This window comes from Salvelinus sp. IW2-2015, linkage group LG13 (genome assembly GCF_002910315.2).
Source record: "Salvelinus sp. IW2-2015 linkage group LG13, ASM291031v2, whole genome shotgun sequence".
Classification (NCBI taxonomy): domain Eukaryota; kingdom Metazoa; phylum Chordata; class Actinopteri; order Salmoniformes; family Salmonidae; genus Salvelinus; species Salvelinus sp. IW2-2015.
The window spans coordinates 2,039,273-2,055,437 of NC_036853.1; the positions used below are offsets into that span (position 1 = coordinate 2,039,273).

At 41.1% G+C, this 16,165-nt stretch overlaps 1 pseudogene; it reads left to right on the top strand.

Moving 5' to 3' along the window:
* Nucleotides 1-5,120, top strand: part of LOC111971784 (harmonin-like) — a 35,537-nt pseudogene extending 30,417 nt beyond the window's left edge.
* The last annotated feature ends 11,045 nt before the right edge of the window (nt 5,121-16,165 follow it).

Consider the following 16,165-nt stretch of genomic DNA (forward strand, 5'->3'; position numbering starts at 1 on the left):
ATATCATGAAGATATAATGTRTAGATTGTACCATCTATACAATCTTCGAAAAAAAGGTGCTACAGTATATAGAACCTAAAAGGGTTCTTCGGCTGTCCCCATAGGATAACTCTTTGAATAAGGAAGGTTCTAAGAATCCTTTTGGAACCCCTTTTTATGTGTACATGTCTATTCACTGTGATCCAGTGTTGTGATGTAAYCATCCCGCTCTCTGGCTGTGTTAACAGTTCTCCTCGGAGCAGATAGCTGGACGAGACGTGAAACTGCTGMGAATCAAAAAGGTAATCAGAACCCCCCCTCAGGATGAACTGTCCAGTTATGACTATACTTCTCAGGTTGCTAAGCTTTTTATGAAGGAAAGAAGGATCAAAACACATTTTCCTTCAGGGACCATATAGCTAATCTTGCCCTGCAGAACCATTCCTTTATTGCCTCAGACAGACATTCAGTAGGATGATGACAATGCATCTAAAGCTTTAAACCRTATGTAATGAATGGATTACATGTAATTTCAATGTCTACCAGCATGTTAAATGTGCAACCAGAGGGGAAAAAATCTAGACCACCTTTACTCCACACACAGAGACGCATACAAAGCTCTCCCTCGCCCTCCATTTGGCAAATCTGACAATAATTATATCCTCCTGATTCTTGCTTACAAGCAAAACCTAAAGCAGGAAGTACCAGTGATTCGCTCAATAAGGAAGTCGTCAGATGACGCAGATGCTACGCTACAGGACTGTTTTGCTAGCACAGACTGGAATATGTTCCGGGATTCTTCCGATGGCATTGAGGAGTACACCACATCACTTACTGGCTTCATCAATAAGTACATCGATGACGTCGTCCCCACAGTGWSTCTACGTACATACCCCAACCAGTAGCCATGGATTACAGGCAACATCCGCACTGAGYTAAAGCGTAGAGCTGCCGCTTTCAAGGAGCGGGAATCTAACCTGGACACTTATAAGAAATCCCGCTATGCCCTCCGACGAACCATCAAACAGGCAAAGAGTCAATACAGGACTAAGATTSAATCGTACTACACYGGCCCCGACACTCGTGGGGTGTGGCAGGGCTTGMAAACTATTACAGATTACAAARGGAAGCACAGCCGCGAGCTRCCCAGTGACACGAGCCTACCAGACAAGCAAAATAACTTCTATGCTCGCTTTGAGGCAAGCAACASTGAGGCATGCATGAGAGCATCAGCAAATCCGGATGACTGTGTGATCACGCTCTCCGTAGCCAATGTGAGTAAGACCTTTAAACAGGTCAACATTCGCAGGGCCAGACAGATTACCAGGATGTGTACTCCGAGCATGCTCTGACCAACAGGCAAATATCTTCACTGACATTTTCAACCTCYCCCTGTCTAAGTCTGTAATACCAACATGTTTCAARCAGACCACCATAGTCCTTGTGCCCAAGAGCACCAATRTAACCTGCCTAAATGACTACTGACCTGTAGCACTCACGTCTGTAGCCATGAGGTGCTTTGAAAGGCTGGTCATGGCTCACATCAACACCATTATCACATAATCCCGAGACMCACTCCAATTTGCATACCGCCCCAACAGATCCACAGATGATGCAATCTCTATTGCACTCCACAATGCACTTTCCCACCTGGACAAAAGGAACACYTACGTGAGAATGCTATTCATTGACTACAGCTCAGCGTTCAACACCATAGTGCCCTCAAAGCTCATCACTAAGCTAAGGACCCTGGGACTAAACATCTCCCTCTGCAACTGGATCCTGGACTTCCTGATGGGCCGCCCCAGGTTGTAAGTGTAGGTAACAACACATCTGCCACGCTGATCTTCAACACGGTGTCCCTCAGGGGTGCGTGCTCAGTCTCCTCCTGTCCTCCCTGTTCACCCATGACTGCATGGCCAAGCACGACTCCAACACCATCATTAAGTTTGCCAACAACACAACAGTGGTAGGCCTGATCACCGACAACGATGAGACAGCCTATAGGCAGGAGGTCAGAGACATGGCCGTGTGGTGCCAGGATAACAACCTCTCCCTCATCGTGATCAAGACAAAGGAGATGATTTTTGGACTACAGGAAAAGGAGGACCGAGCACGCCCCCATTCTCATTGACGGGGCTGTAGTGGAGCAGGTTGAGAGCTTTAAGTTCCTTGAAGACTCCAGCCACCCTAGTCATAGATTGTTCTCTCTACTACCGCACAGCAAGCGATAGCGGAGTACCAAATCTAAGTCCATAAGACTCCTGAACAGCTAATCAAATGGCTACCCGGACTATTTGCATTGTCGTCGCATTGTCGCCCCCCCCCCATTTTTACTCTGCTGCTACTCTCTGTTTATTATCTATGCATAGTCACTTTACCTCTACCTACATGTACATATTACCTCGACTAACCGGTGCCCCCGCACATTGACTCTGTACCGGTACCCCCCGTATATAGCCYCGCTACTGTTATTTTATTGTTGCTCCTTAATTATTGATATTTTTCTTATGTTTTATTTTTATGTTTTATTTTATAGATAATTTTTWWAATCCWGTTTATTATAGTRAATGCAYTTTTTYCCCCTCTTTYTTTTCTTCTTAAAACTGCATTGTTGGTTAAGGGMTTATAAGTAAGCATTTCACTGTAAGGTCTACACCTGTTGTATTCAGCATTTCACTGTAAGGTCTACACCTGTTGTATTCAGCATTTCACTGTAAGGTCTACACCTGTTGTATTCAGCGCATGTGGCAAATACAATTTGATTTGATCTCTCTTACCTTAGGTTGGACCACTTGATCTGGCCGTGGAGGGGGGTGTAGACTCCCCTCTGGGAAAGCTAGTGGTATCTGCCATTTATGATGGAAGCTCAGTAGACAAACATGGTGAGTCCATAAATGTCATAACGAAGTCCATAAGAAAGCAACCCCATTTGTATATGTTAAAGCATTCTATTCAAAATGCAATTCATCAATACTGCTTTTAGCCATTCCTTGTTGTTGGTGTACATAGACAAATGATTTTGTGTTTCAACACTTGATTGATTTTGGCTTCATATAAAGAACCTGACAAACATGAATCTCTTTCCTTACGCTCTGTTGTTAACAATTAAAGTTGGAATGTTGTTTTGTGTATGATTTCAGAATAGCAATGAGAAAATATTTATTATACCCAATCTCTCAGTCTGATATTCATCAGGCTGACTCATTTCATATCCTCCTGGAGACGTTATAGTAGAAATTAATCCCAGGCTTTTGAGTGGGATCTGGTTCCAAAGCAAAAATTAAATCTACATAGGCAGCACTAAGGTTGTGGTTTGTAAAAAAAAAAAAAATGCAGACAGCAATTAATGAGTTTATTGTCCCATGTGTGTTTGTGTGTGTGTGTGTGTGTGTGTGCCTCCCCAGGTGGGATTGTACCAGGAGATGAGGTGATGGCTGTGAATGGGAAGGTCCTGACTGACTCCTCACTGACAGAAGGAGAGAATGCTCTGAACTTGGCCTGGAACAGTGGAGGGGTACTACTGTCTCTTTTACAGCAACTCTGACAACAATATCTTCGATCAGAAATACTGGCGGGTGTATTTCTCACAGCCTTAATCGATGAGTTAGGCAGCTTACGCTCATGACTATTCTCATTAAACAGACATGTATCATATTGATGCTGTATTGTTTGGTACTACCCTGATCATTTGTACTGATGGTCATTTATTGCCGTACATGAGTTTTATTGATATGGTTATAAAGGCCAGCCCCAATCAAAACATTCACAATCAGACCAGTTGGTTTTATAGTGAAGAGAGGAGAGGGGARGTGTGGGGCGGAGAAGAGAGAGGAGGGGCGGAATCAATTTTACCAAAAGGTCCTTTGTGATATTTTGTAACCATAGAAATACTGTATGGAAGAGGGATAGACATGTCATCACAGTTTTAGGAAGATGTTATATGAGCCAAACGCGATAGATTTTTTTATTCCTTTATATGTCTGTGTATCTTTAGGATTGGATTGAGCTGGTGATAGCAGTGTCACCTCCAAAAGAATACGAAGATGAGGTGTAAGTACATTTGCCATCAACTCAACATGTAGTATAATCTCTCCCCATCAACTCAAACATCGTAGTATAATCTCTCCATCCAACTCAACATGTAGTATAATCTCTCCATCAACTCAACATGTTAGCTATAATCTCTCATCAACTCAACATGTAGTATAATCTCTCATCAACTCAACATGTAGTATAATCTCTCCATCAACTCAACATGTAGTATAATCTTCACTCCATCAACTCAACATGTAGTATAACCTCACTCCATCAAACTGCACCATGTAGTAATGAATCTCTCCACCAACTCAACATGTAGTATATATCTCTCCATCAAACTCAACATGTAGTATAATCTCTCCACCAACTCAACATGTAGTATAATCTCTCCATCAACTCAACATGTAGTATAATCTCTCCATCAACTCAACATATAGTACAATCTATGTGACGGCAGGTAGCCTAGTGGTTAGAGTTTTGGTCCAGTAACCAAAAGGTTGCTGGATTGAATCCCCAAACTGACAAGGTAAAAATCTGTCGTTCTGCCCCTGAACAAGGCAGTTAACCCACTGTTCCCCGGTAGGCCGTCATTGTAAATAAGAATTTGTTCTTAACTGACTTGCCTAGTTAAATAAAGGTTCAAWWWWWTTTTTTKATGTGAATGCATAGCCTACAAATGCTCACAATGATTCAACTGAAAGTAGATGCTGGGCGTACTGTTTTAATTCACTTTTTTATGTGTCAACTCTGATGTGATTTTAGCTAGATGGCCACTCCCTTAGTGAACCTGGTCAGTGTTGTGTATGTCTGTCAGACTGTGTATCTGTCCATGTTCATGTCTCTATGTCGTGTGTGTCTGTCCCACTGTGTTTGTCCGACTGTGTCTGCGTCTTTACGTGTGTGTCCAGCCCTAAGTCAGCATCAGTCACTCCCACTGCGAACAAAAAGGTGTTTCAAGGCAGTGCATCAGTGTACAGACACGGCTACCGGCTCCAGTTTTAACCCTAAACTCCCACCCTGAACTGAGGGTAAACCCTTACCCCCACGCACCCCTTTGCCCCTGACAGAAGGGGATGTTTGCCATGATCTGTTTAGCCCTAGGGGAGGTGGACTATTTGTTATTGTGCACTATGCATCTAATTCATGTGACTGTCAATCAGAAACAAGGACACACCAGCTTCTAGTCAAGTTTTATACCTCTCATTTTAGACACTTCATTTCACAATGAATGACACAGTGCCCGTCTTCTAGAGCCATAGACATACTGCACATATGTGTATATCTAATGATCTGTCCTAAGAGGTCACTGCCATACGTAGCGTAACATCGGTCTTGACATAGCCTTCTGCCAGCCTTCAGCAGTTGCTCTGATTGACGTTAGTCAATAGGGACTGTTACATGTTTTGACCTACAGTACCAGTCGAAAGTTTGGACACACCTACTCATTCCAGGGTTCTTCTTTATTTGTACTATTTTCTACATTGTTGAATAGTAGTGAAGACATCAAAACTATAAAATAAAACAAATGGAATCATGTAGTAACCAAAAAGTGTTCAACAAATCAAAATATATTTTATATTTGAGATTCTTCAAAGTAGCTACCCTTTGCCTTGATGACAGCTTTGCACACTCTTGGCATTCTCTCAACCAGCTTCATGAGGTAGTCACCTGGAATGTATTTCAATTAACAGGTGTGCCTTGTTAAAAGTTCATTTGTGGAATTTCTTTCTTAATGCGTTTGAGCCGATCAGTTGTGTTGTGACATGGTAGGGGTGGTATACAGAAGATAGCCGTATTTGGTAAAAGACCAAGTCCATTTTATGGAAAGAACAGCTCAAATAAGCAAAGAGAAATGACAGTCCATGATTATTTAGAATTCAAGGCACACTTAACCATCATGGCTACCACAGCATTCTGCAGCGATACGCCATCCCATCTGGTTTGCGTGTAGTGGGACTATAATTTGTTTTTCAACAGGACAATGACTCAACACACCTCCAGGCGGTGTAAGGGCTATTATAGCAAGAAGGAGAGTGATGGAGTGCTGCATCAGATGACCTAGACTCCACAATCACCCAACCTCAACCCAATTGAGATGGTTTGGGATGAGTTGGACCGCAGAGTGAAGGAAAAGCAGCCAACAAGTGCTCAGCATATGTGGGAACTCCTTCAAGACTGTGAAAAAGCATTCCTCATGAAGCTGGTTAAGGGAATGCCAAGAGTGTGCAAAGCTGTCATCAAGGCAAAGGGTRGCTACKTTGAAGATTCTAAAATATATTTTGATTTGTKTAACMCTTKTTTGGTTACTACATGATTCCATATGTTATTTCATAATTTTGAWGTCTTCAACATCATTCTACWATGCAGAAAATAGTAAAAAATAAAGAAAAACCCTTGAATGAGTAGGTGTGTCCAAACTTTTGACTGGTACWGTATACTGGGAAATTACTATAGTGGTGGTCCCCAAACTGTCCCAACTGTTTTGGTGCTGTGACCCACCAAATGCTTTTTTGGAATGTTCCCATGTACCAACCAAATTATGACCTATCTAGTTGAAACAATTCATGGCTCAAATAGAATCCAATGGAACCCACCGGTGGATTCAATCAATTCATTTTGGAGAACACAGACCTATAGGGTTTCTCCACACATCTGCATGTGGTGTTATTTCTAACTTGCTTCTACTTGTGACTAAAGACATGTTTTACGGCTCCTCAACGGTTGACATCCAAGTAATTCACCTGTTTCTGTCTTTCTGTAGGACGTTCTTCTGAGTCACTTCGTCACCCAGCCTGTCAAACAAGCCATACCCACCAACCACCCGTCTCATTATCTCTGACATACTTCTATCGTCACAATCAAATCCCTGCATCAAACTGTTTCAAATGCAATGCTGATCATTACTGAAAACAAGTCTGTTGAACCAGAACCACGCTGTGATGTGCTACCTGTAAACTGTCTGAACTTCATCCTCTGAGTTTCATTTAGATCCCAGTACAGATACTTCTGATATATATAATAATATGGATCTGGGGTACATAATCCCCAGAGCTATAWATGTAGAGAGTTGAGACATTGAGGTTACTGCATTATTATGTATTTACATGACACTACAAAATTCTATTGCAGCCATGTTAGCTCCCCATTTAAATATGGGCAATATTTAAACGATGCTGTGCAACTGAATGTCTACAATTAGAACATTATTTCAACATTCTAAAATGTGGCCCAACTCTCTAAATACATGGCTCTGGTAACCCCCCTTCTTCTCATATTAGTACACCACAGCAAAGGAAGTGTATCTTATTGAGTTTTGAGTCAATCCAGTGGTGAAAACCTGAACTCCGAAGAGCCCGAGTGTCAACAGGCCTGTATTGTTCTTTCCCAAGTGGAGCTGGTAATACTGACAGTCTAATTAAATGCTTAGTGCATCTCAATGAGCTTCTAGTATGCCATAGATCAAAGCATGAGCTGCCAAACACCCAAACATGTTAGTAGCGGTGTTGACTAATGGCGAGTAAACTGTAGGCTATAAAAAAATAAATACAGCAGACCCGAGGCCCAGCAGGTAGGCAGGCACACTGTGATGTAATCAATGTCCCTCCTCTGAAATCAACGCCCTCAGAATCAATAAAGGTATTTGTTCACTTTGACTGATGAAGATTTTCTTGACTTAGACGATTCAGACAGTTTATAATGCTAGAATTCTAATGCATTAGTTAGTTTAATTTCTCTCTCGCTCTCTCTCTATCATTGCATGAATAAAACATATTGTTGTGGATATCTTAAATCTCACTCATTATGCGAAATGATTAACGTCCAGAGGGGGCAGTCGTGTTCCACTCCTGGTCTAAAGTGGAGTTCCTGATTTTACAGTACTTGGCAAGGTCTCCCTTAATGGTTTGGTAATTCATTTGGCCACTTGTCGTGTCCAATTTACACTGCGGGAACACATAAAATCTTAATCTTAATGATTGTAGCCTGTGTGAAGTTGTTTGTACATTTATCAATTGCATGTGTCTACAAATGAAGTACTTCAATTAGGAGCGCATGCCTAAAGCTCTAATACACAAGGCGATGATGTAATAGCGATGCTCACTGCTCAGGCAATGACGTTCAGTTCATTTTGAAATGTGGTGGCATACGTGACTGTCTATAGACCATTGTGTGTGAATGCATTGGCTCGACCGGGTTGTGTACAGTAGTCGAAGTCTCATGCTCAAGACAAAGGTGGCCTAGAAATTGTGTCTCGCGTTCCCTCCTCCTCCGTACCCGGTTTCAGTACCGTGGCCAGCTCCTGGTAAAAGAACAGAACGCCAGATGGTCACGGAATCCATCAATCATTTCTGACAGTTAACCAATTGTCTTTTGTTTGAGGACGTGATAGACTCTAGCTTCGTTTAAAAACAAATAGGGAAAAAACTCTGGTCTCTGCAGATGTGATTTCTTGTTTGTTTCTTTCAGTGGTTTTTTGTTTTGTTTTTTTGGAAACACATTCAAGACAAGAGGAGAAAGTAAGAAGATGCACCACATCTGCAATTTTTTTGACCGATTGTAAAATAACTTCCGTAGCCTAATTTTGAATTAAAATCATCTCTCTAGAGTGTCTTTTTGTTGCACTCGGTGACTGAAGAAATTTTTTAAATTACAGTGGAGTCAAGTCCAGTTGCTCTTGGAACGTTATGATCTCACGACACAAACCGGTAGGTGTTTTGGATCTGTGGGCGCTTGATAAATGGCTCAGCTGTTGAATGAGTTGGTCGAAACAGTTACATTGCGTTCAGAAAGTATTCATACCCCTTGATTTATATTCCACGTTTGGTTGTGTTACAGCCGGAATTCAAAATGGATTAAATCGATTTTTCTCTCACCCATCTACACACAATTCCCTACAATGACGAAGTGAAAACATGTTCTTAGAAATGTTTGCAAATTTATTGAAAATTAAATACAGAAATATCTTATTTACATCAGTTTTCACACCACTGAGTCAATACTTTGTAGAAGCACATTTGGCAGAGATTACAGCTGTAGGTCTTTCCACACCTGGATTGTGCAACATTTGCCCACTATTCTTTGCACAATTATTCAAGCTTTGTCAATCTGTCTGTTAATAATTGCCAGACAACCATTTTCAGGTGTTGCCATGGATTTTCAAGAAGATTTAAGTCAAAACTCTAACTCGGCCACTCAGGAACATTCACTGGTCTTCTTGGTACAGTAAGCAACTCCAGTMGATTTGGCCTTGTGTGTTAGGTTATTGTAGTGCTGAAATGTGAAGTAATCTCCCAGTGTCTGGTTTAAAGCTGAMTGAACCAGGTTTTCCTCTAGGATTTTGCCAGTGCTTAGCTCCATTCCACTGGATCGGTAACTGACAGACTGAATTAACTGAATGAAAGGAGGATGAGAGGATAGGTCACYGAGGTCCTACAGAGGGGGTTTAGAGGGTATTGGGTAGATATATAAATGATAGACAGAGAGGGAAGAGAGGAGTGGGGTAGCTACAATGTTGTTGATCCATCCTCAGTTATCTTTAATAGCTATCACAGCCATTAAACTCTGTAACTGTTTTAAAGTCACCATTGGCCTCATGGTGAAATCCCTGAGCGGTTTCCTTCCTCTCCGGCAACTGAGGTAGGAAGGAAACCTGTATCTTTGTAGTGACTGGGTGTATTGATACACCATCCAAAGTGTAACTTATAACTTCAACATGCACTACTTCTTCTCTTTTTTTTACCCATCTACCAATAGGTGCCCTTCTTTGCCAGGCATTGGAAAGCCTGCCTGGTCTTTGTTGTTGTATTTGTGTTTGAAATTCACTGCTTGACTGAGGCGCCGTACAGATAATTGTATATGTGGGGTATTTGAGACAGGATGCACCTGAGCTCAGTTTTTCGAGTTTCATAGCAAAGAGTCTGAATACTTATGTAAATGAGGTATTTCTGTTTTTCATTTGTAATAAATTAGCAAAAATAAAATCAAATCTGTTTTCGCTTTATCATTATGGGTTATTGTGTTTAGATTGATGAGGAAAAAATTAAATGTAATGAATTTTAGAATAAGGCTGTAACGTAACAAAATGTGGGAAAAGTGAAGGGGTTTGAATACTTTCCAAATGAACTGTATGTGCCCTATNCTCAACATGTAGTATAATCTCTCCACCAACTCAACATGTAGTATAATCTCTCCATCAACTCAACATGTAGTATAATCTCTCCATCAACTCAACATATAGTACAATCTATGTGACGGCAGGTAGCCTAGTGGTTAGAGTTTTGGTCCAGTAACCAAAAGGTTGCTGGATTGAATCCCCAAACTGACAAGGTAAAAATCTGTCGTTCTGCCCCTGAACAAGGCAGTTAACCCACTGTTCCCCGGTAGGCCGTCATTGTAAATAAGAATTTGTTCTTAACTGACTTGCCTAGTTAAATAAAGGTTCAAWWWWWTTTTTTKATGTGAATGCATAGCCTACAAATGCTCACAATGATTCAACTGAAAGTAGATGCTGGGCGTACTGTTTTAATTCACTTTTTTATGTGTCAACTCTGATGTGATTTTAGCTAGATGGCCACTCCCTTAGTGAACCTGGTCAGTGTTGTGTATGTCTGTCAGACTGTGTATCTGTCCATGTTCATGTCTCTATGTCGTGTGTGTCTGTCCCACTGTGTTTGTCCGACTGTGTCTGCGTCTTTACGTGTGTGTCCAGCCCTAAGTCAGCATCAGTCACTCCCACTGCGAACAAAAAGGTGTTTCAAGGCAGTGCATCAGTGTACAGACACGGCTACCGGCTCCAGTTTTAACCCTAAACTCCCACCCTGAACTGAGGGTAAACCCTTACCCCCACGCACCCCTTTGCCCCTGACAGAAGGGGATGTTTGCCATGATCTGTTTAGCCCTAGGGGAGGTGGACTATTTGTTATTGTGCACTATGCATCTAATTCATGTGACTGTCAATCAGAAACAAGGACACACCAGCTTCTAGTCAAGTTTTATACCTCTCATTTTAGACACTTCATTTCACAATGAATGACACAGTGCCCGTCTTCTAGAGCCATAGACATACTGCACATATGTGTATATCTAATGATCTGTCCTAAGAGGTCACTGCCATACGTAGCGTAACATCGGTCTTGACATAGCCTTCTGCCAGCCTTCAGCAGTTGCTCTGATTGACGTTAGTCAATAGGGACTGTTACATGTTTTGACCTACAGTACCAGTCGAAAGTTTGGACACACCTACTCATTCCAGGGTTCTTCTTTATTTGTACTATTTTCTACATTGTTGAATAGTAGTGAAGACATCAAAACTATAAAATAAAACAAATGGAATCATGTAGTAACCAAAAAGTGTTCAACAAATCAAAATATATTTTATATTTGAGATTCTTCAAAGTAGCTACCCTTTGCCTTGATGACAGCTTTGCACACTCTTGGCATTCTCTCAACCAGCTTCATGAGGTAGTCACCTGGAATGTATTTCAATTAACAGGTGTGCCTTGTTAAAAGTTCATTTGTGGAATTTCTTTCTTAATGCGTTTGAGCCGATCAGTTGTGTTGTGACATGGTAGGGGTGGTATACAGAAGATAGCCGTATTTGGTAAAAGACCAAGTCCATTTTATGGAAAGAACAGCTCAAATAAGCAAAGAGAAATGACAGTCCATGATTATTTAGAATTCAAGGCACACTTAACCATCATGGCTACCACAGCATTCTGCAGCGATACGCCATCCCATCTGGTTTGCGTGTAGTGGGACTATAATTTGTTTTTCAACAGGACAATGACTCAACACACCTCCAGGCGGTGTAAGGGCTATTATAGCAAGAAGGAGAGTGATGGAGTGCTGCATCAGATGACCTAGACTCCACAATCACCCAACCTCAACCCAATTGAGATGGTTTGGGATGAGTTGGACCGCAGAGTGAAGGAAAAGCAGCCAACAAGTGCTCAGCATATGTGGGAACTCCTTCAAGACTGTGAAAAAGCATTCCTCATGAAGCTGGTTAAGGGAATGCCAAGAGTGTGCAAAGCTGTCATCAAGGCAAAGGGTRGCTACKTTGAAGATTCTAAAATATATTTTGATTTGTKTAACMCTTKTTTGGTTACTACATGATTCCATATGTTATTTCATAATTTTGAWGTCTTCAACATCATTCTACWATGCAGAAAATAGTAAAAAATAAAGAAAAACCCTTGAATGAGTAGGTGTGTCCAAACTTTTGACTGGTACWGTATACTGGGAAATTACTATAGTGGTGGTCCCCAAACTGTCCCAACTGTTTTGGTGCTGTGACCCACCAAATGCTTTTTTGGAATGTTCCCATGTACCAACCAAATTATGACCTATCTAGTTGAAACAATTCATGGCTCAAATAGAATCCAATGGAACCCACCGGTGGATTCAATCAATTCATTTTGGAGAACACAGACCTATAGGGTTTCTCCACACATCTGCATGTGGTGTTATTTCTAACTTGCTTCTACTTGTGACTAAAGACATGTTTTACGGCTCCTCAACGGTTGACATCCAAGTAATTCACCTGTTTCTGTCTTTCTGTAGGACGTTCTTCTGAGTCACTTCGTCACCCAGCCTGTCAAACAAGCCATACCCACCAACCACCCGTCTCATTATCTCTGACATACTTCTATCGTCACAATCAAATCCCTGCATCAAACTGTTTCAAATGCAATGCTGATCATTACTGAAAACAAGTCTGTTGAACCAGAACCACGCTGTGATGTGCTACCTGTAAACTGTCTGAACTTCATCCTCTGAGTTTCATTTAGATCCCAGTACAGATACTTCTGATATATATAATAATATGGATCTGGGGTACATAATCCCCAGAGCTATAWATGTAGAGAGTTGAGACATTGAGGTTACTGCATTATTATGTATTTACATGACACTACAAAATTCTATTGCAGCCATGTTAGCTCCCCATTTAAATATGGGCAATATTTAAACGATGCTGTGCAACTGAATGTCTACAATTAGAACATTATTTCAACATTCTAAAATGTGGCCCAACTCTCTAAATACATGGCTCTGGTAACCCCCCTTCTTCTCATATTAGTACACCACAGCAAAGGAAGTGTATCTTATTGAGTTTTGAGTCAATCCAGTGGTGAAAACCTGAACTCCGAAGAGCCCGAGTGTCAACAGGCCTGTATTGTTCTTTCCCAAGTGGAGCTGGTAATACTGACAGTCTAATTAAATGCTTAGTGCATCTCAATGAGCTTCTAGTATGCCATAGATCAAAGCATGAGCTGCCAAACACCCAAACATGTTAGTAGCGGTGTTGACTAATGGCGAGTAAACTGTAGGCTATAAAAAAATAAATACAGCAGACCCGAGGCCCAGCAGGTAGGCAGGCACACTGTGATGTAATCAATGTCCCTCCTCTGAAATCAACGCCCTCAGAATCAATAAAGGTATTTGTTCACTTTGACTGATGAAGATTTTCTTGACTTAGACGATTCAGACAGTTTATAATGCTAGAATTCTAATGCATTAGTTAGTTTAATTTCTCTCTCGCTCTCTCTCTATCATTGCATGAATAAAACATATTGTTGTGGATATCTTAAATCTCACTCATTATGCGAAATGATTAACGTCCAGAGGGGGCAGTCGTGTTCCACTCCTGGTCTAAAGTGGAGTTCCTGATTTTACAGTACTTGGCAAGGTCTCCCTTAATGGTTTGGTAATTCATTTGGCCACTTGTCGTGTCCAATTTACACTGCGGGAACACATAAAATCTTAATCTTAATGATTGTAGCCTGTGTGAAGTTGTTTGTACATTTATCAATTGCATGTGTCTACAAATGAAGTACTTCAATTAGGAGCGCATGCCTAAAGCTCTAATACACAAGGCGATGATGTAATAGCGATGCTCACTGCTCAGGCAATGACGTTCAGTTCATTTTGAAATGTGGTGGCATACGTGACTGTCTATAGACCATTGTGTGTGAATGCATTGGCTCGACCGGGTTGTGTACAGTAGTCGAAGTCTCATGCTCAAGACAAAGGTGGCCTAGAAATTGTGTCTCGCGTTCCCTCCTCCTCCGTACCCGGTTTCAGTACCGTGGCCAGCTCCTGGTAAAAGAACAGAACGCCAGATGGTCACGGAATCCATCAATCATTTCTGACAGTTAACCAATTGTCTTTTGTTTGAGGACGTGATAGACTCTAGCTTCGTTTAAAAACAAATAGGGAAAAAACTCTGGTCTCTGCAGATGTGATTTCTTGTTTGTTTCTTTCAGTGGTTTTTTGTTTTGTTTTTTTGGAAACACATTCAAGACAAGAGGAGAAAGTAAGAAGATGCACCACATCTGCAATTTTTTTGACCGATTGTAAAATAACTTCCGTAGCCTAATTTTGAATTAAAATCATCTCTCTAGAGTGTCTTTTTGTTGCACTCGGTGACTGAAGAAATTTTTTAAATTACAGTGGAGTCAAGTCCAGTTGCTCTTGGAACGTTATGATCTCACGACACAAACCGGTAGGTGTTTTGGATCTGTGGGCGCTTGATAAATGGCTCAGCTGTTGAATGAGTTGGTCGAAACAGTTACATTGCGTTCAGAAAGTATTCATACCCCTTGATTTATATTCCACGTTTGGTTGTGTTACAGCCGGAATTCAAAATGGATTAAATCGATTTTTCTCTCACCCATCTACACACAATTCCCTACAATGACGAAGTGAAAACATGTTCTTAGAAATGTTTGCAAATTTATTGAAAATTAAATACAGAAATATCTTATTTACATCAGTTTTCACACCACTGAGTCAATACTTTGTAGAAGCACATTTGGCAGAGATTACAGCTGTAGGTCTTTCCACACCTGGATTGTGCAACATTTGCCCACTATTCTTTGCACAATTATTCAAGCTTTGTCAATCTGTCTGTTAATAATTGCCAGACAACCATTTTCAGGTGTTGCCATGGATTTTCAAGAAGATTTAAGTCAAAACTCTAACTCGGCCACTCAGGAACATTCACTGGTCTTCTTGGTACAGTAAGCAACTCCAGTMGATTTGGCCTTGTGTGTTAGGTTATTGTAGTGCTGAAATGTGAAGTAATCTCCCAGTGTCTGGTTTAAAGCTGAMTGAACCAGGTTTTCCTCTAGGATTTTGCCAGTGCTTAGCTCCATTCCACTGGATCGGTAACTGACAGACTGAATTAACTGAATGAAAGGAGGATGAGAGGATAGGTCACYGAGGTCCTACAGAGGGGGTTTAGAGGGTATTGGGTAGATATATAAATGATAGACAGAGAGGGAAGAGAGGAGTGGGGTAGCTACAATGTTGTTGATCCATCCTCAGTTATCTTTAATAGCTATCACAGCCATTAAACTCTGTAACTGTTTTAAAGTCACCATTGGCCTCATGGTGAAATCCCTGAGCGGTTTCCTTCCTCTCCGGCAACTGAGGTAGGAAGGAAACCTGTATCTTTGTAGTGACTGGGTGTATTGATACACCATCCAAAGTGTAACTTATAACTTCAACATGCACTACTTCTTCTCTTTYTTTTACCCATCTACCAATAGGTGCCCTTCTTTGCCAGGCATTGGAAAGCCTGCCTGGTCTTTGTTGTTGTATTTGTGTTTGAAATTCACTGCTTGACTGAGGCGCCNTACCAATAGGTGCCCTTCTTTGCCAGGCATTGGAAAGCCTGCCTGGTCTTTGTTGTTGTATTTGTGTTTGAAATTCACTGCTTGACTGAGGCGCCATACAGATAATTGTATATGTGGGGTACGGAGATGAGGTAGTCATTAAAAAAATCTTGTTAAAAAACCTCTTGGAAATAGGGGGCGCCCTTTTCACTTCTGGATAAAATTGTGCCCAATTTAAATGGCCTTGTACTCTGTCCTAGATCATATGATATGCATATTATTATTACTATTGGATAGAAAACACTCTGAAGTTTCTAAAACTGTTTGAATTATATCTGTGAGTAAAACAGAACTCATTTGGCAGGCAAACTTCTAAACAGGAAGTGAAAATTCTGAAATGGGTCTCTGTGAAAGGCATTGCCTATTCAATTGTCTTGTATTTATGGATCTGTATGCACTTCATACGCCTTCCACTAGATGTCAACAGGCAGTAGAACGTGGAATGAAGTGTCTAGCCTTCTCTGGGACCG